This window comes from Helicoverpa zea, chromosome 21 (genome assembly GCF_022581195.2).
Source record: "Helicoverpa zea isolate HzStark_Cry1AcR chromosome 21, ilHelZeax1.1, whole genome shotgun sequence".
In the NCBI taxonomy this organism is placed as follows: Eukaryota; Metazoa; Arthropoda; class Insecta; order Lepidoptera; family Noctuidae; genus Helicoverpa; species Helicoverpa zea.
This window is the reverse complement of record NC_061472.1, coordinates 8264089-8291237: the sequence shown is the minus strand read 5'-3', so window position 1 is coordinate 8291237 and position 27149 is coordinate 8264089. Positions and strand designations below refer to the sequence as shown.

Sequence of the window (27149 nt, the reverse complement as noted above, 5' to 3'; positions counted from 1 at the left end):
CCCTTAGCCTTCTTCTTTCGCTTTACCAGGTATTCAACTAGGAAAAAAGTCTATATCACGTTCCAATTTCGAAATTAAAAAATGCCAGTCATTCGTTCGTTTTAATCAGTCTCCGCAGTGCATCTCGAGGGTAATCAAGGAAAATTCGCTTAACAATTTCAAATGTCGGTCAGTTAGAACTATTTCTTTTCAAAGGTTTAGCTTTTAAATACAAAATAATACAAATCTACACTAATATTATAAAGCTGAAGAGTTTGTTTGTTTGACCGCTTTATTCTCAGGAACTGCTGGTCCTGATTTTAAAAAAATATTTCATTTTTAGGTAGCCCATTTATCGAGGAAGACTATAGGCTACTTTTTATAGGGGTTCGGGCCGAGGTTTCCACGGGATGCAGGTGAAACCGCTGGCAGAGGCTAGTGACTAATAAATAAGTATGTCGGAGGTGTCATCAGGATGGCACTATCGTCCGACATCAGTTAGGGTATTCGAACAAAGAGATAATTCAAACAAGCTCAAAAACTCAAACAAACTCAAAACTCAAACGTTTATTCAAATTAGTTAGAACAAAAGACAGCCCCCAAAACGCCCGCCCTTCGCCACTTCCTATGTGTTTTGGCTGGGGAGAAGAAGTGGCGGAACAAACTCCCCAGCAACACATGTCTGTCTGTTAGGTTAGAAGAACCTTTACACTTTAATTTCAAAAGACACTTTACACACTTTACAATATGGATCTACAACGGTACTACAACGCTAGGTACACTACACGTAACGAAAGGCAGTAACGCGACAACTCCACGAAGACTCGACGAAGCCTCGACCAAGACTCGATCAAGACTGAGCTCCGCGGACACCACGCCGACCACCACGACTCTGCCAAGCGCGCCAAAATGTTGTTTCACCGGAAACGCCACCAGAGGGCGCGCTTGCGTGACGTTTAGTGTCCGTACTATTGACAGTCTCCGACACGGCCATCCTGCGTAGACCCACGTCCTCGTGGGTTAATCTGCAACAACACAAACACAACACAGTATGCACAGTACAGCCTCGGCCACTCCTGACCACAACAGTAACTCTCGATCTTTGTTTTACGGTCTTACTTCTCTCAAGGAAATGAAACAAACTTCAAATGGCCTCAATTAGGTCTTTAATAAACAATCTAGGTGACAACTAGTTCTCAAAAGCTATACCCAGAGCAACCGAGTACTAAACTCTCACAAGCAACAAATCAAACTCTACATTTAATTGGGAAATGATCAATGAAAAGAAAGAAAATAATCGTTTCATTACAATAATTCAGAATCAAAATTAGGAAACTCAAAGTAAAACCGATCACTGCCTCTTACAAGAGACAATAAACTCTAAACTGATAAATTAAAACAAAACATTTAAGCTCTACATGTGACCATGGCTACACTTAGCCCAGTAACCTCCAGTTACTCTTTACTCTTTACTGCGAACCTCACATAGGAACGCCGAGTCTACCCTGGACTCATTGGTTTCCACTGAAACCCGACCTCCGCCAGAGCTGACTGCTTACCGCGTACTCACGGACTACTCACTGAGCAGACGCCGATTTCTACTGAGCTACGGCTACACGACAGCCTCTGGTACGGTCCGATCATCATGCAAACTCAAACACTCCTCAATATCATAACTACTTCGTTCCATCTCAATTTCATCAGTGATACTTTGATTTTCCGGCCTATCAAGTGCGAATTGATTTTTAATTAGAATCAAATTTTATTTTGTGTACAATAAAGAATAATAAGAAAGCATTGATAATAATCTAAAACACTTACAAGTGACAGAATACAAGTAACAAATTATTAGTTATCGTGAAGTTTGTCTGGTCAATTTAAACATTTTCAATGAAATAGAATGCTTTCACCTTGTGCGATGATACGCGATGTCCTGGCCTGCCGCAACTCACACGGCCTTCACGACGAATCCGGGGGAGGACGACGCTCCAAATAGCAACTGCAGCGCACCCGCCCACCGCTCGACTAGTAAACTTCGTCCTGTTCTCCAGGCTCGGTTCACCTTAGATGTTATCTGTTAAGTCAGAAATGGAAAGTGCTTAGGCATCAAATATTGAAAACATATGGGTCAGCAACAAACCTTCTCGATGGTAAGACCTAAACACATATTATGGGTTTTAAGAATAGCAAAATAGCACGAAATTGAAGAAAGATCGAATTGCTAGTCAGACTGAACTTGTAAATTACAAAATCATTACAGCTACGGTTGTCATTCACATCAACGCCTTCTACTCGATAGGCTTCACATAACCGTCGTGTCCCTTAGCCGAGCTCTCAGCCCATCCTGGCCTCCTAGGGACCACAACCACAACCACAGTGACATGACACCAACTGTACCACAGATGTATACGGGTCTCTTCCTGGTCACCCCGATGCCGTCACACAGGCCAACGAGTCTCTTCCAGGTCACCCCGATACCCATCATAGGTACAGCTTAACACAATAAAAACAACAGTACCGCAGACTTTACACAGGTCTCTTCTTGGTCACCCCGATGCCATCACACAGGCCAACGGGTCTTTTCCAAGTCACCCCGGTATCCATCATTGGTACAACTTAACGCAACAAAATTACCGAGTAGGTGAACGTAACACCTTACCAAAAATCTCTAGTCTGATGCACAATTCAATCAAATGACGCAAAACTGAAATATTATAATTCGAGGTTTTAATTGATAAACAGAAACCAGGTAATCCCTGTGACCAAACATAAGATACACACTTCAGCCATCCCTGTGACAAGTGTTCAACGGCAGTCATCTCTGTGACTTCCAACTTAACAGTCAATCAACCTTGTGATTGAAGCGCAACACACAAGCATACACACATTTACGTGCTCTCTGATGCACGAGTGAATCAATCACCAACATCCAGACTAAGGGCTGCTTTGTGAAAGTTTCTAAAACTCACAAAGCGATTTCGTCCCGACCCGGGAATCGAACCCAAGACCTCGTGTATAGCAGTCACGCTTGCGACCACTAGGCCAACGAGTCAGTTAAACAGTACAATGTACAATGAAAAGCCACAATAAAATTGGATTGATCTCACCATGTTTATCATTCAGGCGTCTCTTAACATCTCTGTGCATAGTGCCTCGTGTATGTTCATGCTGAAATCCGGCGCGCAGTAGAATCCAGGCGTCGCGCTCGCGGACACCACAGCGACGAACTAGCAGACTAGACTCCTTTCACTCGAAGCAGGAGAGGCTCACGGGATTATCACATGCAAAAGAAATCGGAAATCGGTTAATTTTATCACAACATTTTCATAACAACGATGACAATATGACTATCATGGCATAAATCTAATTTCACTGATTGTCGATTTTCCCAACCATGCAATTCATGAAGGTCAGGTCAACATTATGTCAGCTCCTGGACACATTCGGATCAAAACAAACCTAACAGCAGCTTTATAACGAAGCTTGTGGCAATGAATGCTCCCTGAACCCAAGCAGTTCATAACCAACAATAATCAGCGAGACAGACTGCCTCTCAAGTTTAAAAATGTCGCAAAACAAATAACGTCAACATAAAGCAAAAATGGATCGGTCTCACCGGGTTTCCATTCAACGTGCGTGACGATGCGCACATGGCTATAGCGCGCAGTACAGTGGCTTTCGCGAACGTGAAGCCACGTAGATGCACGAGCACCAACACTCCGAACTCACAATAACACACGACACGTTGACACGTTGGGCTCCTAGCAGGCAGCTGGGATGCTCCGCAGTAATTTTGTCGCCATATTGCACAATAACCACCGTCATTATTGAAACATAAAAAAAGACAGATTCGGTTAATTTTCTAGCATACCCGCAATAACTAGCTTGACATGTAACATTGGAAAACGATACCATTACCATAACCGTGGTTACCATACTTGTACCTTCGCTGAAATTCTTAATAAATCTTCTACTACAAACTCCATTTCAAATTATCGACGTTCCATTTTTTTAATCCAGATGATTCAAAGTCCACTTACATCGTTAAATACCCTCTAGCAAAATTCACATAGCAAACCTTACTAACAAAAGTCCAAAACTAAGCTCAGTTCAACAATTTCCTTCAAGACAACCTCCCTCCGGCGTCTGATAGCGATGACTCAAGACATCCTCTATCCGGAGTCTGATAGTCACCATTTCAAGACAACCTCTATCCGGCGTCCGACATCTACGACTCAAGACATCCTCTATCCGGAGTCTGATAGTCGACTTGCCCTTCAAGACAACCTCTATCCGGCATCTGACAGGCACACCCAAATAACCATTCCACCGAATAACCACCCAGGATTCTTCCTTGTGCTTACATGGATCGATTCAATGTGATAGCAGTATCGTATCTGGCGTTGCAATTTTCACCACTACAATCTTTGAACACGTTCACATTTTGAACACGTGACACTGTGGGCATTCGGATTACATCCCACTTCTGATGTCGGAGGTGTCATCAGGATGGCACTATCGTCCGACATCAGTTAGGGTATTCGTACAAAGAGATAATTCAAACAAGCTCAAAAACTCAAACAAACTCAAAACTCAAACGTTTATTCAAATTAGTTAGAACAAAAGACAGCCCCCAAAACGCCCGCCCTTCGCCACTTCCTATGTGTTTTGGCTGGGGAGAAGAAGTGGCGGAACAAACTCCCCAGCAACACATGTCTGTCTGTTAGGTTAGAAGAACCTTTACACTTTAATTTCAAAAGACACTTTACACACTTTACAATATGGATCTACAACGGTACTACAACGCTAGGTACACTACACGTAACGAAAGGCAGTAACGCGACAACTCCACGAAGACTCGACGAAGCCTCGACCAAGACTCGATCAAGACTGAGCTCCGCGGACACCACGCCGACCACCACGACTCTGCCAAGCGCGCCAAAATGTTGTTTCACCGGAAACGCCACCAGAGGGCGCGCTTGCGTGACGTTTAGTGTCCGTACTATTGACAGTCTCCGACAAGTATATATTGTCTACGACATAGCAGTTCTTTACGACTACAAACAAAGGTACTTTTTTATTTAACCGTTTATGTACACTGTGCGCACATGACAGAAGAAGTAATATATAAAAGGCTTATGTTTAACTGATCACCACATATAGTAACAAATAGCAGACAAAAATAGTAAATGATCACCAAAATGAAACTCGCATTTTAATGTAAAACTATAACAAGTTTTAACACTTTGCTATCCTATTTAAGTGAAATTACTCCAAAATAAATCATTCGTAAGCCAAAAATAGTAAATGATCACCAAAATTAAACCACCATTTTAAAGTAAGATTATAACCAAAGTTTTTAAATTCTGCTATCCTATTTAAGCAAAATGAGTCCAAATAAATCATTGTTATCCCAAAAGTAGTAAATGATCATCAAAATTATACCAGCGTTTTAATATAAAATGATAATTAAAGTTTTTACATCTTGCTATCCTGTTTAAGTAAACTGATTCCAAAAAATAAGTTCGGCCTGATACAATAAATGTAATAACATTATGGGGACCCTTTTCCTGCACTAGGGTGGAAAATTGTCTGTTGCATGCCTCTAAACAGTGCGATAAGAGTGTGTTTTCGAGGGAGTGTATTGAGAAGCACATTCTTCTTCTTCTTTCTCCTGCCCTGTTCCCAATTTTACTTGGGGTCGGCGCAATATGTCATATTCTTCCATTTTCCCCTGATACTCGTCATACTGACACTCACGCATGCATTTCAAGCCGGACACATAACTTAATATGGCATCATAATACTTTATTTGGTAATAAGCCTACATTTTATGGCAATCACAGTGACTTATTTAGGCAAAAATAATAAATTAATTTGGTCGTCAAGAGTTGGTGATCATTTACTAAATTTGGTGGTCGAATACAATTTAAAGTGAAGTCGTGACTAAAATAGGTGGTACTATTACATTTTTAGACTTTATTTTTCTGGTGTTCTGTAGATATTTCTGGTTACAAAACTAAGGGTATCAAAGCATTTTATGGTGGTCATTATATTTGTTCCCTATATAAAATACAACAAAGGTAGGTACTGCTTGTTTCTAATGAAATCTCTTCTTGAAGCCCCTTAGTAGTACGTGTATGCAAATAAAAAGAAATAAACTTTGTATGACATTGTTTTTAGTTTTCAATGTGAGTTTCAGTCCAATTTCAAAGCCTGTAATTTTCTCATTCAATAAACAAATTAACTTCTTGATTATTATGTAAACGACTATAGTTTAATGAGGTGGGCAGAACTCCAAGCTATTTTACAGTTTTAAACATAAAACTGTGTGTGTGGTGTTAATAAGATAATGTAAGGTCTTTTAATAGCCTCGCTTTATTACTCCAAAGGCCAAAAGTTTACTTAAAAATAGCTTAACGTAGAGGTACCTACTGGTTTTAAAAGGGGCAACAAAATTTCATTGTTGCATCATTATCTTTTTTCGGTTTGCTTGTTGAATTCGTAATGTACCCCAGTCTGTTCGAGGGGCCAAAATTAAACTTTTGAGGGCTTTATATACGAGTATTTAAACACAAAAATCTTGAATATTTCATTTATTTACTTTTTATTTTGGATTGTTAAAAAACATGACATATTGAATTTGAAGCGCATTTAACTGTAAGGGTCAATTGCACTAGTTAACTATAACGATAACCAGAGTACCTCTAGCCAGCCGTATAGGTACTTTTCGCCCATTTGTTAAATGCGCGATTTGACAACTGAAAATGGTTCGGCTATCGTTACATTTGAACGGAGTAATCCACCGTAAATTGGTTCTTCAACCAGGGCTTATGAAAACGCGGAACAATATTAAATTCGTTATGCTGTCCAACGTTAAACAATTTGGTTCACTAATGACATTTTAATTGCTTGTGCCTCTGTCCATAAAGACCAATCTCTTTAAGCTCCAACTAACTCAAGATCAGTAATCAAGAAAGCTGATATTCTGCAAGGTTTAATGTTTCCAAAACAATTTCAAACTTAAAAGAAAATGCCTGGAAATTTTTGCAGTATTATGATGAATTTTTATGGCTCCATTAGAACCTTTATGGTCGACCCAAATAGTGAAAAATAAAACTCTGGTAGGTCCTCATAATAAAGTGTGCGATTTTATTTGTTTGACATTATACTACGAGTATTATGAAGAGAAACATAAAAGAAATAAAACACGCAATTGCGAGTAGTGCTTTAAAATTATTATGGTCACAAACAACATTCGGGTTTAATTCATTTTCAAGGGAAAATAGCTAGAGATTCGCATCATACATACGTCAGTTAGAAAAATGATAGGATTTAATAACGTAGTTACAATTTTTTTTATAGAGCACCCCGAAAAATGTAGCCTTTGGTCTTCGCTGTGATACGATACATCTAACATTGAATATTATGTTTACCTTTTTATTTGTGAACATGTAGTTACAGATTGATTATACCTCTATAATATTGTTATGTAAAGCTAAAATAAGAGCTAGAACATAACAAAATATTTTCATTTTTTTTTCTTTTAATAAAACGATTCGTTCCTGAGATGAGTGTGATCAAACAAACCAACTCCACAGCTTTTTAATATCAATATAGACAGAGGGAATGGGACTTTATTATTCTTTATTGCACACATAAATACAGAGAGACACACTGAATACAGAGAGATAATGTACAATGGCGAGCTTAACCCAGTGTTGGGTTCTCTTCCAGCCAACCTTAGAGTGAAAGAGTGATTTGATAGGGTAGGGCAAATGTGCAACTTTATACTAATAAAAAGAATCTATATGAATAATTCCTTATAATAAATTAAATATATACCTTTTATAATTACATGAAATATATACAATATAATATATACAAATATATACACAAATATACAAAGGTCATGTTGATAAATAACCTATGGGATGGGACCTATATAATACCTAATTTACCTAGATGTTCCCTAAAGATACTGCGGTTAAGACTACGTAGATAGACGGTACTTCTGATGTAGGTACTAGGAACCCAGTAATAACGCGTAGGTTTCCATACAGCGTTTTCTTGTGATGTCATATCAACGGCCCTTTTTTTTTTTTTTTTTCCCCGCTGTGGGTTAGCAGCGGTGAGGGAGTGTCAGACTTTTACTGACTAAAATCGTCGTGTTCCGTCATAGGCCTTTTATGTACCAGGGCCGCGGTATCTCTTTCGAACAACCCGCAGCCCCGGCAGGCCTTGGCCCTGCTGCTATATAGATCGTAGGTACTTTCTCAAGGGCACGAACATCTTAGGGCGAAGCCAGTACAATGCTGCATGGAGTCACGTAGACAAGAATGGTGATACTACGTATTAAGTTTGCGTCAGATCTGAGCAGTCGGCTGTAATTTAGTCAGTATAATTCTATTTATAGACACGAGATGGATAGGCCTTTGCCCATCAGTGGAACGGTGTCGAAAAACTTAGTATGTAGTAGTTTTTTGGGCAGTTTTTAAATGTAATAGATACAGTGGTATTTTATTTGAAGTTATTAATTAACGCAACATATTATGTGTACGCGTTGATTCTGCTAATGAAATATTCAATGTCAGTCATCAACTGATATAATTATTAGAATGGTCCTACATTAGTAGGTACGAGTATATTATAACAATGTTTTTTTATCTCACCATGAGCATTAGGGAAGGTTCACATCTGACGGGAAATGCGTCGCGCGTATCGTAAATGTATGATCGACACACTATTAATGCATCATCGGTTAGGTGTGAATGATTGAATGTTTATCGTATACTTGTCTGTTTTGGCGCCACGCGACCGATAATACGCGACGCATGTTGCATCAGAGTAACTGTATAAAACAATAACTGTTAGTATCCAATTAAAAGTAAAAATGTCATATTTCTTTTATCATTTTATGAAACAATAATTAAATGAACCTACATTGTTTTCCAATCCCAAATTGGATCACAGTCTGAAACAAGAAAATACAAAAGAACCGAAAATACAATATGAAATTGAGACGTAAAAAGTGGTTTAAGTGCCTACCTAGTGTACCTTTTGTACTGAAAATAATAGGAAATCTCGATAAATAATTCCTGGCTCTAGAATAAGAGAGTATAATATACTTTTGTCGGTCAATATTTGTCTTCAATTACTGCGAGGGCTTTCAGACACTGGCGACTTTTAGTCGGTGAATAAATGACTAAAAAGTCGCAGAACATTTTACCTTACTGATTTTTGCATATCGAGGAAATTTACCAGTATTTAATATACAAATATCAGACTTCCCTATGTTTTTGTGCTAGTTTCAATCTTAGTTTATTTATTTTCTGGATATAAACGATGATGGATCGATTTATAAATTTTATTAATTTATCAAAAATTTTAATTATTGTATAGATGGACAACACCAAGAACAAAAACTATAAAGAACTATTAACAACTGCTACTCATATACAACAAACAATATTTAAAAATAACTTAATTTTTTGGTTGTAAGTGGTATAATTTGCCGCAAACACGCACACTTGCAATTCTTCTTACCTACTTACTTACAAAAACATTTAATAACAGACTACTTTAATTCTGTTACTTATAAGTATAGACTATATTCGAACAATACATATCATGAATATGATCACTGACTTGCTCAAATGATAGTTAAAATTATACGATATACCTACCTACAAAAAAAAACAGTATTTTTTCCTTCGGAATTTTATTATACTGTCAGAAGCTGTTTGGTCTAGAACTTCTTTCGACATGTGATCACATGCATACAATATGATAATTCTATGAATTAGAAACTGCGATTTTTTATTTTATTTCGTTTTTTCCTCATTTCAAAAATGTCTGTCAAAAACCAATCATATGCGCAGCTACGAATTAAACATGCTTTTCATAAAACGCAATAAATAATGCGCGCCTTATATGGTTTGATAAGCAGATGTATCGGTATTATGGAATCAATTTGAATATGGACACTGCTATACATTCATACTTCTATTATACATCGTTACATAACGTGATATTATTAAAGTAGGTATCATCCTACTAATATTATAAAGTGAATTGAGAGTGAATGTGTCTTTCTCAATTTAATATATCTAGTGTATTTAAAGGCTAAATCAATTGCTGAAAATGGGACACACACAAACATAAACTATTCTTATCCGGGTGCTGGAAGAAGTTTCGCGGCACGCGAGTGAAACTGCGAATGGAAGATAGTACTTGTTCTAAGTTCAAATAATCCCTCGGCGGTAGAGAGTGTACGGTCTTCCTAAACCAAAGCTCTTAAAAGAAACGACCCCGAAATTTTCCATTCGCACTAATTATAGCTGTCCATCAAAACAAGAACAAGAATATAAAAGCTAATTTGTTTCCGCTGAAAGAATAATAACTGTAAGAGTTGCGCGATTGTTTGTTTACGAAAATTGTTATGGGAATCCGCCGACACGTCATCATACCAGATTTATAAATTCCTCTGCTTTATGAAAGCAAACAGAATTTAATTTATCGTCATAACATGACGTAAATAAAAGTCCAGAGTGATGCTTCATTCATTTATCCTTGTTTTCCAATGAAAAAGTAAATTCAGTTGAGACATTAAAATTTCATATTAAAACAGTCACTGTAATAATTTTCAGAACTATGTCATTACTAATTTGTGGCATAATTTTGCGTAATCCCTAACAAAATTCTGTCAGTTGACGTATCCAATTAGTCCTAAATGGCAATCTCATGACAGCCGTCAACCTAAATCATGGGACATTGAAATGGGAACTAATGGCAAATAATAATTACGCTAATTTACAAAAACACATTCATTTTATTATGGGAAGAATATTTACTATTCGAAGTTGACTTTCTAGCTATATAGAATAAATAAATAAAAGATGGAAGTACTTTCTTCGAATTTTCTGTTCCAATATAGATTATCCTTTCAGCCTATGTTTATATCCTCAGGGAAAAATATCAAAATAACAGCTGAAAATACAGAGCCTATACTAGACAATTGCGTAAGAAAGGAATCGTATAAAAGGACCAAATTTGTAAACGGAAGGACCAAGCCTTTGTTATTATGATACAAGTAGGTAATTTTGTTTGAGCGTTGTTATTACTTTGGCAGTCTCTTTGTCATTGGTTGATGTTTCGTTTGACACGATTTGTGGCTTTTTTTATAGAAAAAAAATCTGGATAAAAAAATTGTACGCCTATGATGTTGTCTCGAGTGTAATAAATTTGATTGACAATACAAGTTCCGAAAGTCAGGCACAGGCTAATGTGACCTTAATTAAAATGTAACATTTTCGTTAGTTATAATAACTCTGTTGTCATATTGACAGCCCATTTGCATATATGGAAGAAACATTAATTATTAATTAAAAATAGCAATCAATGTTTTTTAATTAAATTGGTAGAATTATGTATGATCAAGTGATTGTGGAATGTAGCTAGAGACCATTTATGGGGGGTTTCCAACTCATGATTTATTTAACCAACATTTCTTCTAACACAGAAAAATTGGAATTTAGGAAAGCTATCCATTCTTGTAGCCAGCGTTATTGCGAAAACGCCAAATATCCGGCATCAGACTGTCAATATGTCATCATTACCAACCGTGACCCTAATTTGATAGAATTTGTTCAGCTAAGAAATTGATTTCAATTCGAAATAGTGTGTTTTTGATGATGATAAAATGCATCAATAAGGTCGAGAAAGACGGGTCCCGTGTTATGTTGCTCATAAATTCATAAATCGAAGCAAGTATTTTTGGGATACAATTTATGCAAATATTCAGTTTTATTGAAACCTTTTCATCCTTATTTTTAATCAAAATCTAAGGTATTCCACGCTGCTCAAAACTAATTTGACTTTTCTCTATTTTAGAAGTTTGTTACAATTGACGAAATATCTTTAAACGAGCCTTAAAAACTTATATATATATGCCTCTTATATAATAATGAATACCTTTGAGTAGATATTCTAAAGCTCAATGTCGTAAATTGACTAATTGGAATCTCGTTGTGTTCAGAAACCGCCCCTGAGACCACTTCATCAATGACGCAATCACTGCTAGATTGACTCCATTGATAAATGATACAGGAAAGCCATAAAATTGAGTGATGAACTGACTCACTTTGTTCTCCGGTCACATTAGCAACGATGCGGATAGATTTGTTAGTAAATAATTATTATTTTGAATACTAATGTGTTTAGTACATAGATGCACACATGAATCATTGTTAGTACTCGTAAACGTTTCATTAATGAATATACATTATCCATTAAAGTTGAAAGATCTAATTGATTAGTTCGAAATAAACGTGCGTTATAATGTAATATATACCTATAGCTAGTCACAATCACATGTATTGTTAATAGTACAATATTATTCATGAACAGAATTAATAACAAGCTATTTATATGTTAATTTAAAATTATTACATTGAAAAATAGCAGCCTTTATATGTATGGATGAATCAATTATAGTCCTATCTATTGTTTCAATTAAATTAATTTATTTCTAGTACAATAATTGACTGCAAATGAGACTGACTTACTTAGGTATTAGCTATACCTACTATTTACTATTAACCAGATCTCAACTGACAGTAGGTAATGTAACCTTTTGACTCATTAATAGTTATGTAATACAGACTATGATTATGTATTCATAAATATTTAACAATCCTATTTAGAAAACCTACATGAATTTTAGTATGTTTTTACATTAGAGTTAGTCTTGCACGATTTTTTTTGGAAGGCCTTTTTTCAGGAACTACTGATCCAAACACTTATCATAGTGTCAGAAAGCCCAGTAATTGAAGAAGGCCTAAAGATTTTTTATCCTGGTGTGGTCAGTGGAAGCTAGTTGCAATATACCTATTCAGAACTTCTAGATAAGCAGCAACACAAACAAAGACTAATTTAAATAATAATCCAACTTTAAACTAACTAGCACGTTCAATTTAAGCCTTATTAATATACTTCACGACCCTTCGGTTTAAGCCAGATTTGCTAAACTAATTTAAAAGGGAGTTCCAATGTGTACGGTTCAAGCGATAGGTAGAAATTAAATGTGGTAACCGTTTTCCTTGTTTAACGGTTTAATAATAATTGGCTTGTGTTTAAACACCACCCAAAAAAGTACCTACACACCGGCACAATTAGAGGAACACAAAAAAAAAAGACGTTTTTTTTATTTCTTATGAGAATATTTACAAGTGGCTCCTTTATTTTATTTATTACCCTCTTATGACATACCCTTTTGAGACTTTTTGACATCCCTCAATAATTTAACAGAAATTGGACCCTCATAAGTGTTTGTTGACAATTAGGGCGTTTAAGTGTTTTGGATAAGAAATTTGTTTATGCAGTCAATGGTGGCCCTAGCTCACTTTGTTGTTGTTACTTGGAGAATTAACATTGTATTGCATCGAAAATGAGTGATTTGCCCGCAACTGATGTCGCCAGAGCTGTGACAATGATCGAGGAAGGTCACACATACCGTTCAGTGAGTCGAAGGTTGGGTGTGTCCGTATCTGTGATCCACCGTAATGTTAAACGGTACAGGCAGACGGGGTCTTACGTGCGGAGGCGGGGACAAGGCAGAAATCGTGCAACCAGTGCCGTAGATGACCGTTTTATAAGGGTGCAAACTTTGAGAAATCGTCGTCAAACTGCAGTTCAGACCCGAAATCTTTTAGAAGAAGTGCGTAATGTGCATATTAGTGAACGAACAGTAAGAAGACGGTTAAATGATGCCGGTTTAAAGTCATACGTGCCAGCTAAAGCGCCCAAGCTTGAGGTATGCCATCGAGTTGCAAGACTAGCGTTTGCTCGTCAACACCAAAATTGGTCTGAAGAATGGAGTCATGTTTTATTCTCTGATGAAAGCCGATTTTGTGTCAATTTCATCGACGGAAGGGAAAGGATGTGGAGGCATCGAGGAGAACGCTACCATCAAGCAAATTTTACCGAAACGGTGTCATACGGTGGAGGGTCCGTTATGGTATGGGGTGGCATTACTTTGTCCGCACGCACGGCTTTAGTCATCATCGATGGAGGTTCTCTGACTGCACATCGATACATTACAGAGATCTTAGAACCCCATGTAATGCCATTTGCCCCATTCATTGGCGAAAATTTTGTGTTTATGCACGATAATGCACGGCCCCATACTGCACGCGTGGTTACCGAATACCTTAGCGAAATCGGAATTACCCAAATGAACTGGCCAGCACGATCACCAGACATGAATCCAATAGAGCATGTCTGGGACATGATTGGGCGAAGGGTAAGAGCGAAAATTCCACCTCCCAGGAATGTTGAAGAGCTAAAGTTGGCGCTGGTCGAAGAGTGGGTCAACTTACCCCAAGAAATGATCGCGAATGTCATCATGAGTATGGGCAGACGCATTCAAGCATTAATTAGAGCCCGCGGGGGCAATACAAGGTATTAATTAAGTTTTTTTTAAAGATTTCCCCCACTAATTTAATTTTTACAATTGTTTAGAAAATTTTAAGATTCTCATTATTTGTTATTTTACTGTATTTTTACCAATTTTATTAATGTTTACTCCTAGTTTTAGTTGTGTTATACGTGTAACATGTAAACAAGCTCGAATTAAGTGAAAAAATTGCATTAAAAGCTATTATTTTAAAATAAAACTGTATTTTTTTTTGTGTTCCTCTAATTGTGCCGGTTTACTACCAAAAAAATTCTAAACGGTTACCAAAATGGATAAATGGTCACCAAATAACGTTTCCAAAAATATTATTAGGTAAAACCATTTTTTCGTATTATTGACTACTAAAAAAATATATGGACGCCTTTAAAATACACTTTAGACCAAATATTATATATTGTCACTACTTAGATGTTACCAATTATGTAATACCATGACTCCTAATTTGGTCATTTTTGTTAGACTAAAAAAGCTAACGATCGCTAGAATATTTCCCAAACACCAATTAATATACTGGGGTTCCCAAACGTACGTCGCTTATTTATTGTTATATGAATTTGTGTGTAACTCAGTAGTAAAATGTAAGCACGAAACATGCAGCAAGCATGGCTTCTGTCACGGCTCCGGCACTGCGGGGCTCCGGCGGTCCCATGCGAGCTTATCGTCGCAGATGGTTTTCACGCTCACCACCGCAGCTACGGCTTGCTGGCCGGCTCTGCCGGCCAGCCTCAGCCGCGGCGGCGAGCCTTAAAAACTACCTGCGCCTCAGCTCGCAGGCCGCCTCGCCCCTCTGCGCCTACGCGGATTTGAATTGCACTCTAGGGGTAGGGCAGACAAGACTACGTGGAGTCGATTTTGCAGCGATTCGTTTTCGTCACTAACTTTGATTTTGGTAGTAATATTAATCTTTTAGTTGGATAGAATTTGGTGACCATTAATCCATTTTGGGAACCAAAAATAATATTTGTGCAAGATTTGCGATTTTTCTGATGTTATTTTATTTTTTTTGGATCATAATATTATATACTTTAGTGCCCTTTTAATAAAGTCAATTTATTTTTTTTGGAGTTGTTTATTTTATTTGGTGCCTCAGCTTAGAGTCTTAAAAATATTTTTGGTGATCGCCTAAATTATACCCATAATAATTTACAGGACGTAGTTAATAAATACACATAACAACTTCTAAAAATTCCTATAAATAGGTACGAATGTGATAAAAAAAATCTCAAAGTGGTTCAAAAATATCTAAGCCGGTTGCTTTGTGAGTGCGTTTGTAAGTACCTAAACGGTTTATGAGTAATTAAATTAATTTTACTAAGAACTTAAAGGTATTGCCCTATACGAGAATTGAACCCAGAAAACTCACACCTGTCAGTCGCGTGTGAAACCAGTAGACCGCAAAATAAGATTAAGTTATTAATAGATAACAGACTTACTTTCAAAAAAAAAATAGAACTGTAACAAAAAAAAAACCGGCCAAGTCGGACTCGCGCACCAGAGCAAAACTGAGCAAAAAAATCAGGTTTGTTGTATGGGAGCCCCCAAAATATTTATTTTATTCTAGTTTTCGGTATTTATTGTTATAGCGGTAACAGAAATACATCATCTGTGAAAATGTCAACTTTCTTACTATCACGGTTTATGAGATACAGCCTGGTGACAGACGGACGGACGGACGGATGGACGGACGGACGGACAGAGGAGCGAAAACAATAGGGTTCCGCTTTACCCTTTGGGTACGGAACCCTAAACAGCACTATACTGAAGTTAGAAACAATAAATATAATAAATTAAAATAACCAACGTTTATCCACTAGGAAACTTTTTAGGCTAAAACTTTAGATTTAAATGAAATTTACCTTCGCCACAGACAACCATTTTTTGCACCAACTATGTGAGCTATCTTGGCCAACTTCCATAGGTATAGATAAACATCCTTTACCATTTACTCTGTAGTTTAAAAATTCATACACACAATTTCATTCTACCATCGTCATCACAGTCCGTCTGAACAATGGCCCTTGGATCTATTCGGCTCCGAACATTCGAGAGCCCTTGTTACACCCGTGTCTATGTGACAGGCACCGACAATATGCTTTGTGCCGCCATATTTGATCATAGACTTTTATGGACGTCTGTCAAACATATAGGTTCTGCGTGGTGGAATTTACCTCGAAAAGGGGCCTAGATTTTGCAGAATTTGTCTTAAATATTACCTCTGACTTTAACGCTAAAATTCCCTGACCAATTTAATTGTGATTTGGTTCACAGATAGTGAAAATAGCCTGAAGGGACACTACTACAGGACTACTTTTTATCGGGGGTGCGGGAATTATATCCCATGGAACGCGGTTGAAATCGCGAGAAACAGCCACTTTTGTATTATTCGAATCAATTAATTTCACGCATTTACATAAAACTCATTGTCACTTAATTACAACAGATACATACACACGTCATATTGACACTGCACACATGAAAGGCCGATATTGTGTATTGATCAGTCTCCATTGGAACAATAAGTCTTAGCAACTAGTTCAAGCACGTGGCTTTGTTTGTAATCGTGTTTGATATCGGGAAATTACATCTGATTGTGTCAATACCAACCTGACCCTCCGTACTGTTTACTGCCGTGAGATATAAACAGGCCTTGCGAGATCTAAGGTTTAGGACGCTGTAGGTTATCGATATGATAACCTTTAGATATTTATTTATGTTGTGTAAGCCTTGTCAATGCAAATTATAAATAACATTTCTAAGTCTGTGCATCTAGGTATACTACGTCTGTATGTATATCGTTATTACGATTGCAAAATATCAGCGCAACATACAAATAGTCACTGGGTAGTGGAATCCTACTAATATTATAAACGCGAAAGTTTGTATGTATGGATGTATGGATGTTTGTTACTCTTTCACGCAAAAACTACTGAATGGATTTTAATGAAACTTTACAATAATATAGCTTATACATCAGATTAACACATAGGCTACAATTTGTAAACATATTGTTCGAAATACAAAACCTGCGCAGACGAAGTCGCGGGCACCAGCTAGTATCTTCATATAGAGGTAAACTCATCGTAAATAGAACATTAATTAAAGGTATTTCCAGAAATAAAATTCAATAAATTTGACATTTCAAAGCAGTTATTTCAAACATTTATTTTAATTAAATGATATTTATTGTTGCGTGGTTACATGTATGGTATTCAGACCTCTATAACTCTATAACTCTACCTCTATATAGAATAACTGCCTCGTTGGTCTAGTTGTCGCAAGTGTGGCTGCTGAGCACGAGGTTTCGGGTTCGATTCCCGAGTCGGGCCGAAATCGCTTTGCGGGTTTTAGAAGACTTTCACAAAGCAGCCCGAAGCCTGGAAGTTGGTGATTGATTCACCCGTGCATCGGAGAGCACGTAAATGTCGGTCCTGCGCCTGATCTCTTTCCGGTCGTGTCGGATTGCCGTCCCATCGGGCTATGAGAGTGAAGGAATAGGGAGTGCACCTGTGTCTGCGCAAATGCTTGTGCACTATAATATGTCCTGCGCAGTTGGCTAATCTCCTTACATGAGTACAGCCGCCGTAGCCGATAATCGGCTAGGAGGACATCATCATCATTCAGACCTCTACGGTCATGTCGGATTACCGTCCGTGGCTATGAAAGTGAAGGAATAGTGAGTGCACCTGTATCTGCGCAAATGCTCGTGCACTATAATATGTCCTGCGCAGCTGGTTGATCTCCTTATATGAGAACAGCCGCCGTGGCGGAAATCGGCCTTGGACGCTATCATCATTTAGATATAATAACAGTACAACTTGTACTGTGAGTAAAGCTGCATGCTGTGTATTAAATTATTCCTAGTATTTTAGATTTTACTTCATTACAACAACTTCTCATGTTTACTCCTACATGCTTCCTCTAAATGCCCTTTATATTAAAATTTCCTACACCTGCTTTATACAAAATACGTTTCCTAGTACTTACGACAAGTTTATTTTGAACCTAAATGTAAAAAGTCTAGTGGGTGTTATTAGTTTAAAAGCTGTGCAGCAGTCTGTGCGACTGTAGTTTTTAAGCGTATTAACCAATTAGAATAACTGTTGCTTAATTATATAAAACCTGGTTTTCCAACGGTGATTTATTGTCATTTTTCACTTAAATTAGACGAACAGATCAATAAAAATAATAAGCTCAAAACTATGTGAATAGTCACTGGTATTACGGGAATATAATATTCCGCAAGAATATTATGTCATTTTCACACGGTACATTTGACGGATTGTCCTGTCACTAAAATGAAAATTGCTATACATATGTGCACTACCAAAATAATGGTGTTACCACATGTGGCTTTCAAATATAATGAATGGATCACACAATTTGTTGTGACATCCATCCTGTGATAAAAAATGGTGACAGATTCGATGTTGCTTTTTTCTATCACATGGGTTGGAAATATGTTTTTTATATTGTATAACATGTTATAGTGCTGCCGAATATTTTATACAGTTAACAGCTGTCAATTTTCAAGAGAAAATAGCTTTTCTGTCCTGACTGGCAGCACTGCAAACTGCACTAAAATAGTTGGAATTAAAGTTTATAACGCCATGCGGTTTTGAAGTAATTTATAAACCTAATGAAAAAATAACAAGTATATTTGTCAAATAGACTTAACAATTTATAAAAAAAATATGATTATGACCGTGAAATATGAATACTTCTGACCCTCACTGAGTTACCTTCAACTAACAGCCTGTTACTAGGAAGATACATATCTTCCTTAGAGTAGCTACGCATTGATAAATATATAGGTAAATATATCTACCAGATTTCCTTTCCATTTGAATTTAAAACATTGACTGCACAATTCTATTCTACAAGATGCAACTATATAGGTTAGTCCAGTATACAGAGTACAAGGTAAAGCTAAGGAATATTTCCTGGGCAACGTCGACGTATTATATTGTATGCCTGAGCAGGTTTCCGAATATCCAATGTACTGGTACATTTGCTCGCAGTGCGGTCTATTCATTTTGTGTCGAGCAGAATTTGATACAAATATTTTGTTGCTTGGATTTTGTTTTGCATGTTATAGCGAAATTTTACTGATGTGGTTGTTACGTGGTTTTATTTTCTTGAGTAAATGTTGGGGCTACATTTTGAAGAACTTTTGGATTTTATTTTTTACTTTGTCTTTGTCCATGCCTTTTCCAATTTGACTGGTTCACTTATGCATTATATCAGAAGTGGAGAGTAAGTGATTTTGGTACTTAAAAACAGTATAAGAAGTACAAAACATAACAATCATTTTCTATTATCAAAATAATTTTCCCAGCCATTCTTTTCAAACGAAATGTGAATGTGACTAACATTACTGATGTGAGTGTGTGAATGACAGATTAACAAAAAACTAAAAAAATATTGACAACTTATTTTGTCAGCTACACACACCTACTTGCGGTTTTTATTATTAAAATTTTCCATGGCAATGACATCGGAACATGACAATGAGTTTCATAATATGAGCCTAACTGATAGTGCATTGTTGAGTTAACGGGTTTGCCCAACGCGAGCGCGTCAAAACAAGTGTAGTTCCGCGATTTTTACAGTTGTAACCAGTTACTTAGGGTGCTTCTACATGATGCAAGTAGCTGGAGCAAGTTAACTTACTTAAGCGACAAGTGACAAGAGCACGCGGGTGTGTATTTTGCTTTGGTACATGCGCGAGTCGCTGGACCCGCACGTTTTTAAAATGCCTGTAACCTGCGCATGTGCCAGCTACTTGCACCGTGTAGATGCACCCTTACTGTTCTTACTTACAAGCGTGAATTTATGCGAGGCTATAAACGTCTTGGTTATGTTTTACTGCATTATGTTCCTGTCTGTTGCTTGAGATTTAATTCTCTTTTGTGACATTGATGACTAAATAAAACTGAGTAACATAACGATACCGTATTCCAGTCTCATTACTCTACTAAATAACCTTATCGTCGTTTAAATAAAACTACTTTTACGGATTTTATCGCGTTATATTAATATTATTTAATCCCGACGTTTCGGATCCTTTACAGCATCCATGGTCACGGGCAGACTAAGGTGTTGGTCGTCTTGATATATTAGTTACAAACAGCTACCCTATATTTTGTTGATTATTATTGACAGTCCGATTCACGCAAAACGAGCTCACTGTATCCTTAGGTCGAGCAGTTGTAGGCTTGGATTTTGATTTAATAGTTTCAATGATGGGATTCCAAGCAGGTGGTATGCACCAGCCATCTTCTCTATTGAAATTTGGATGTTTTTTAATTTCAATAGCCTCGCGAATCATCCTAGGTAGGAATCGGTTTTCTTTTGCAAGGACTTGTGGTTTATCAAATCTGATGTAATGCTGGGCCTTGTCTAGTGTGTGTTCACAAACTGCTGACTGTCTGGAACGGCGGTGTTTGACATCGGCGATGTGTTCTTTTACGCGGGTCCCTATGCTTCTTTTAGTTTGGCCTATGTAAGAGAGACCACAATCACAGTCAAGCTTGTATACAGCCGCATCTTGTAGAGGTATGTGACACTTGACAGGTGGTAAGAATTGACTGATCTTCTTCAGCGGCTTGAAGTAGGTTTTGATTGAAGCTCGCTTCAAGATGTAGCCAATCTTGTCTGTGACTCCTCTTATGTATGGAAGAACAGCAGGTAGACGCTCAACTGTGGCTGGTTTCACGCGGGTTCTGCGACGAGGGCGCGGTACTCGGAGCTTGTTGTCGTGCAGTACTTGCTTAACATGTTGAAGTTCAGCACCCAGGTGTTGTTCATCACAGATCCCACGTGCTCTCTGAAACAATGATTTACCAACGGTAGATAACTGTGTTGGGTGGTGGTGGGACTCACCATGAAGGTATTTGTCAACAAAATTTAGGGTAGCTGTTTGTAACTAATATATCAAGACGACCAACACCTTAGTCTGCCCGTGACCATGGATGCTTTAAAGGATCCGAAACGTCGGGATTAAATAATATTAATATAACGCGATAAAATCCGTAAAAGTAGTTTTATTTAAATGTCTAATATTCGCGTAAGTGTCAGAAATCAAACCTTATGTAGGGACTTACCTGGAACAAAGTAAACATTTTGTGTAAACACGAAAATAAATAACAAAGGTACATTCCGTCTCATTCAGTAGATACGCGGAAAAATGCGAATTCTATCTAAAAAGGTCCAATCTATCACTTAGCGCGTCGTGGAATGGAGTAACAGATTACATGAGGTGAGAGTTGAACAACTATCCATCAATCTGCTCTCGGCTTAAAATAGGTGCTTTTACGGATGCCGGGGCCCACAGTGTGCACTTTGGATTAATTTAGAAGTACTGCATTGTTCTTAGTGTAGTTGGTATTTCAATGTATACAACAACAACAAAAATAGCACCATATACATATTATAACATCATTCCAACTGAATGGTGTTCCTAAGAAAGGCTTCTAGATTAAGCAGGGGATAGAATATTAGGTATATTTTTATATAGCACAAATAATAATACCTACACATTTTTCATTACTTTAAATCGTATATAAGCATGACTTTCAAACATACTATAAAAACGATCCTTACATGAGAACAGCCGCCGTAGCCGATAATATCATCGGCTAGGCTGACTTCATATAATCATCATAAAAACAATTATTATATGTATAAATCATCATCATCCTCCGAGCCTTTTCCCAACTATGTTGGTGTCGGCGTCCAGTCTAACCGGATTCAGCTGAGTACCAGTGCTTTATAAGAAGCGACTGCCTATCTGACCTCCTCAACCCAGTTACCCGGGCAACCCGATACCCCTTGGTTGGACTGGTGTCAGACTTACTGGCTTCTGACTACCCGTAACGACTGCCAATGATGTTCAATTATTATATGTATAAATATATAAGTTATATTTACACTCAATCAAAGTAAAATACAAGGGTTGTTACGGTTCACTCATGTGTCATTCCACAATTCATGTACGCTTAAATGTTAATGACACATATTGTGTTCGTAATTCGAATGCTTGAGGTCATACCCACGACCTAGTATGCGTAAGTCAAGGCTGACATTGGTCATTGGTGCTCTAATTAGTAAACAAATTAAAAAAAGAGGATTTTTGTTTACAGTTTTAAGTTTTTTTGATAAAATAAAAGATACCTAAAGCATATCAGCTTCCGAATTGAAAATCTCCTCCTTTTTGGGAAGTCGGTTAAAAATATCTTTGATTTGAATTTTTTACATAACTGCTGAAGTGTTGTCTGTAGACTGTAAACAAACTACAACTTTGTCAAGATTATTTTTTCGATCCCAAAATTAAGAAGTTTACCTAAATATAAAATACTTTTTATTTGGACACAATGTCGCGAACTTAGACAAAGATGAATATTAGAGAGTTTTAGTTGCACTGCTCCTTTCCGTCAAAGGATTCCATTCAGATAACGCAGAAACATGAGGGACAAAAAAATTAATTACATATAAAATTATAAAAACTCCAAACCAGTTCAAACAGCCTCTCAATTGAGTTCTAAATTGAATTTTGTAAATTAATTAAATACTGCTAGCTAACGCCACGGTATTTAACCGAAACTCACACAATTAACCCTCTTAATTCCAATAAAGTTTACCAGCCAACGACATTCTAAGGGTTTTGAGGATTTATTTAGTACCTATTCGAGAATTTAATCACGATACTGAGTGTACAAGATTCATAAAAGATAAAGGAACATGTAAATGTGATTCATAAAAGATAAAGGAACATATAAACATATAGGCAGGGAAAAGTAAAATGTGTAAAATAATAATAAAATAAAATAAATTTATTAAAAACACATAGTTCAACATGTCCAAATACAAATAGCTCATTGTAATGGCAGTAAATAAATCTAAAAAAATAAAATAATCATAGGAGTTCACTTAATCTAGACTACTACATAATAAATACGAGAAAGACGGTCTAAATCTAATGCCTTTATGGACCACCCGAACTAGGATTATTTTAAACCTGTGTTTCGGGTTATCATAGGAGCAAAATAATATTTATGGATAATTTAATTATAATTCTATGATATAAGTTTATAATAGACTAAAAACAGGACAAGCTGTCCTAAATTATTACATTACCTCTACCTATTATATAATTACCAAGCTAAACAGTTTATTGTAATACTTCTAGCAATTTTTCCGTATCTGAGTAATTTAGAGACTGTAAATACTCTGTCACCATTATATTACACCTATTTAAGCTTACACTATATACCTTTAGCAACCTATTAAGTTTGTTATATCGGGTGTGTCGTTCACAATCACATTAAATTCTATCGCATATACTTTATGATATTCTATGGCGAATTGTAAAAAAAATAACCTAATCCATTCAGTGGTTTAGTCACAGGAGTCATTTTTCGTTTTTATAATTTACAACATCATGTGTAAAGCAGAGATAAAGTTAGGAGTATCGAATGTTTTGATCAATTGACAGCTGTCAGTTTTCAAGGGAGAATTACAGTTGTTTGTAATGACTGACTTTTGTATGGTGTTCTAATTTTCGCACATTTTTATTCTATTCACTTTGTTTGAAAATTTCATTTTTTTATTTTTACGTATTTTTCTTTTTTCTTTGTGTTAATGGACATATATTAACCAGTATATTAACGCATTTCATTTAATGTGATTATGAACGACACACCCGATATAAATGAGGTCCTAGAAATAAATAAAATCTGTTGGTAAAAGCACGTTTCGTCTGTGGGATTGTGCAAACTAAATCCTTTATTCTCTTGCCGGTAGGTACCGGACTGAAACTAATTTCAGTATGCTGGAGTAGTACTATATCAAGGATAAATAATTGGCGTACTGTGAGTACTTTGCATTCATAGTATAACTGGTGAGTAAGAAACCTGAAAGGACGAAAAGTGGCGACCTTCTGGATTGCTCTTTGAGCACGCTCTAGTGGCAAGAGCATAGTTTTAGAGGCACTTTTTGTGATAATATTTTGCATATTTGGTAACTTTTATTATATTTTGACACTTCAATAATTATAATGAACATTGCATTGTCATACTACCGGAACCCATTTCATTATGAACTCAAGAAGCGGTGAATATTAAAATTCTTTCGGGATATTTTGTATGTCAATTTATTCCACGTTATTACTTACGTGATATGAATGTCAGTATGTTCACGTATGTACAATATGTTTATACTTGCTTTAGATATTTCATGTATAATTCAAAAATTGATTGGCACTTATTTTTTCAATATTTCACGAGGGACTTGTAAAATCTACTTCAAAATTGTCAATTTAATTGGATTAACGCGGAGATCCAACTGTGCGAATATGATTTTCAATTTTAGCCTGTTTTTTCGGGGAAAAACTCTGGCCATATGAATTTGACAAATAATCCTTTGTTTGATGTTTGACGTTGCTACAAAAGTAATTTTAATGACGTTAAAAAACAAAGCGAATTTTTCGATTGAACGCAAAAAATTGGATTGACATTTGACAATCACTATCCACTATAATTCGATTTTAGGCACCATTTATAAAATTGTTTTGTTTTTCAATTACGCACATGAATCGGGAATTATTTTGATTTCATTTTACTCTTGACAAAATGACAGGTAATACATTTTTCATTTTCTAAAACTTACCGAAGCTTTTTTGTGCAGTCTCATTGATACTTTAAAGAATCCTAAAAATAAATAAAAGAAACGATTGTATCAATACTCGTCCACATTTGCGATTCAAAAATGCGAGCATCCCAAACTCACTTGCGTAAAAATGTTTCGTAATGCTTTTTATTTGCATGAAAATTGATTTAGGCACAAAATACTGTAATGATACCCCGAAAACGCAAGATTGTTGCATGCAAATATGGATATTTGTATGAGTACCACGAATTTCTGGATACAGTTGTACCTATACGCAAAACGGTACTTGGTTGGATATTTTAATTTTGTGATGATTTGGCTTCGAGCATTTCACCAACCGGAGACACGATTGTCGTACCATCGTCACAAGACACAGAAAGATATATTGTTACACATCATTATCTCCATTGATTCCGTAAAGTTTTACCCTTACGTACTTATTATGTAATTAAACTCGTAACTACATAATCCCGCAAACGTCACTGGGTGACTAGGGTCCTTATACGCTTGCTTACGCTCAAACATTACTCAAGTTTAAATCAGTATTAGACTGTACCTATAAGAGTTTTTAAAAGTTACTTCAAAATATCCACCATACTTATTTGAGTAAATTTTCGCTATTTTATACATACTCTACAAGCTAGGTAAGTATATAAAAACTAACACGATTTCCAGCTTAACAATATTCAGTATATTTCCGTATGCCGTAAAAGTTATTTCACTAACGCTGCAACGGTTTTCAATGCAGACTTGGATTGTTATGAGCGTGTTACTACAAACTAGTTTCCGCGACAACATTTTGTATTAACATGTAGAAATATAGACATTTTAGTAGCGTATTTTTCTGTGTAACTGTAGGATTTTTTAGTTTTCTTACAAATTACTGCTTACATGATTTCAAAATTACAATACGATCAAAAATATCTAAATGCTGCAACCACAATGGAACGTCCTCCTTCATGAAGTCAGTAAATAATACTTCGACCTACAAAAAGTTTCTAAAACTGTCAGTTAAACAAGAGGTAATTTATCTTTTTTTTTAGAAATAAATCACCATTATTTCATCACCATCCTAGGCACGTTTCCATCAATAAATGTAGACTGCTTGGCATCGCGCCAATGGTCGGTGAACCCGAGACCGAAATAAATGATCCGACAATTAACATCAACAGTTACGACATTCATAATGTCTATTTGTTTGTATATGAGTAAGTGTAAATATACTATATTTATTTTGCCGATGTTAGTTCGACATACGATTTGTTTTCAACTCATACTTCCATCTTTCATCTTCCCAATTTTATTTGGTGGTCGGTGCAACATGACTTCTTCTTCCGAGCACTTTTGTCTAATGCCATCTCACTGATATATTGTTTTTCAGCCATATCGTTTTATTAGATATTCAATTATTCGAAATAAATATAGTCCGTACTTTATGTTCACAATTTCTCTTTGGTAAAAAATAATTTAAAAAATGGAAATAAAAGTCCTCCGATCCTTTTCCCAACTATTTTGGGGTCGGCTTCCAGTCAAACCGGATTCAGCTGAGTACCAGTGCTTTACAAGAAGCGACTGCCTATCTGACCTCCTCAAGCCAGTTAGCCGGGCAACCCAATATCCCTTGGTTAGACTAGTGCCAGACTTACTGGCTTCTGACTACCCGTAACGACTGCCAATGATGTTCAATTATTATATGTATAAATATATAAGTTATATTTACACTCAATCAAAGTAAAATACAAGGGTTGTTACAGTACACTCATGTGCCAAAGATGTTCAATGACAGCCGGGACCTATAGTTTAACGTGCCATCCGAAACACAGTCATTGGTGTCTAGGATATACTTAGAAAGTACATACAAACTTAGAAAAGTTGCATTGGTATTTGTCTGACCTGGAATTGAACCTGCGCCCTCATACTCGAGAGGTTGGTTCTTTGCCCACTAGGCCACTACGACTTTTGAAAAAGTCACCAAAACCTCTTTATGAATCTTAAAATATTCTATCCCCCGAAATGGTATTCCATTACA

At 36.5% G+C, this 27149-nt stretch overlaps 1 protein-coding gene and 1 long non-coding RNA gene across 7 annotated transcripts in view; one reads left to right on the top strand and one right to left on the bottom strand.

Annotated features, from left to right (window-relative positions):
- LOC124640759 (atrial natriuretic peptide receptor 1) overlaps positions 1 to 27149 on the top strand; it is a 265956-nt gene that overhangs the window by 179813 nt on the left and 58994 nt on the right. The gene's annotated exons all lie outside the window — the stretch shown is intronic.
- Positions 1106 to 3849, bottom strand: LOC124640762. Its single transcript, XR_006985590.1, has 2 exons — positions 3087 to 3849; positions 1106 to 2053 (listed from the first exon to the last, which is right to left on the bottom strand). It is a non-coding gene; the product is annotated as an uncharacterized LOC124640762 (long non-coding RNA).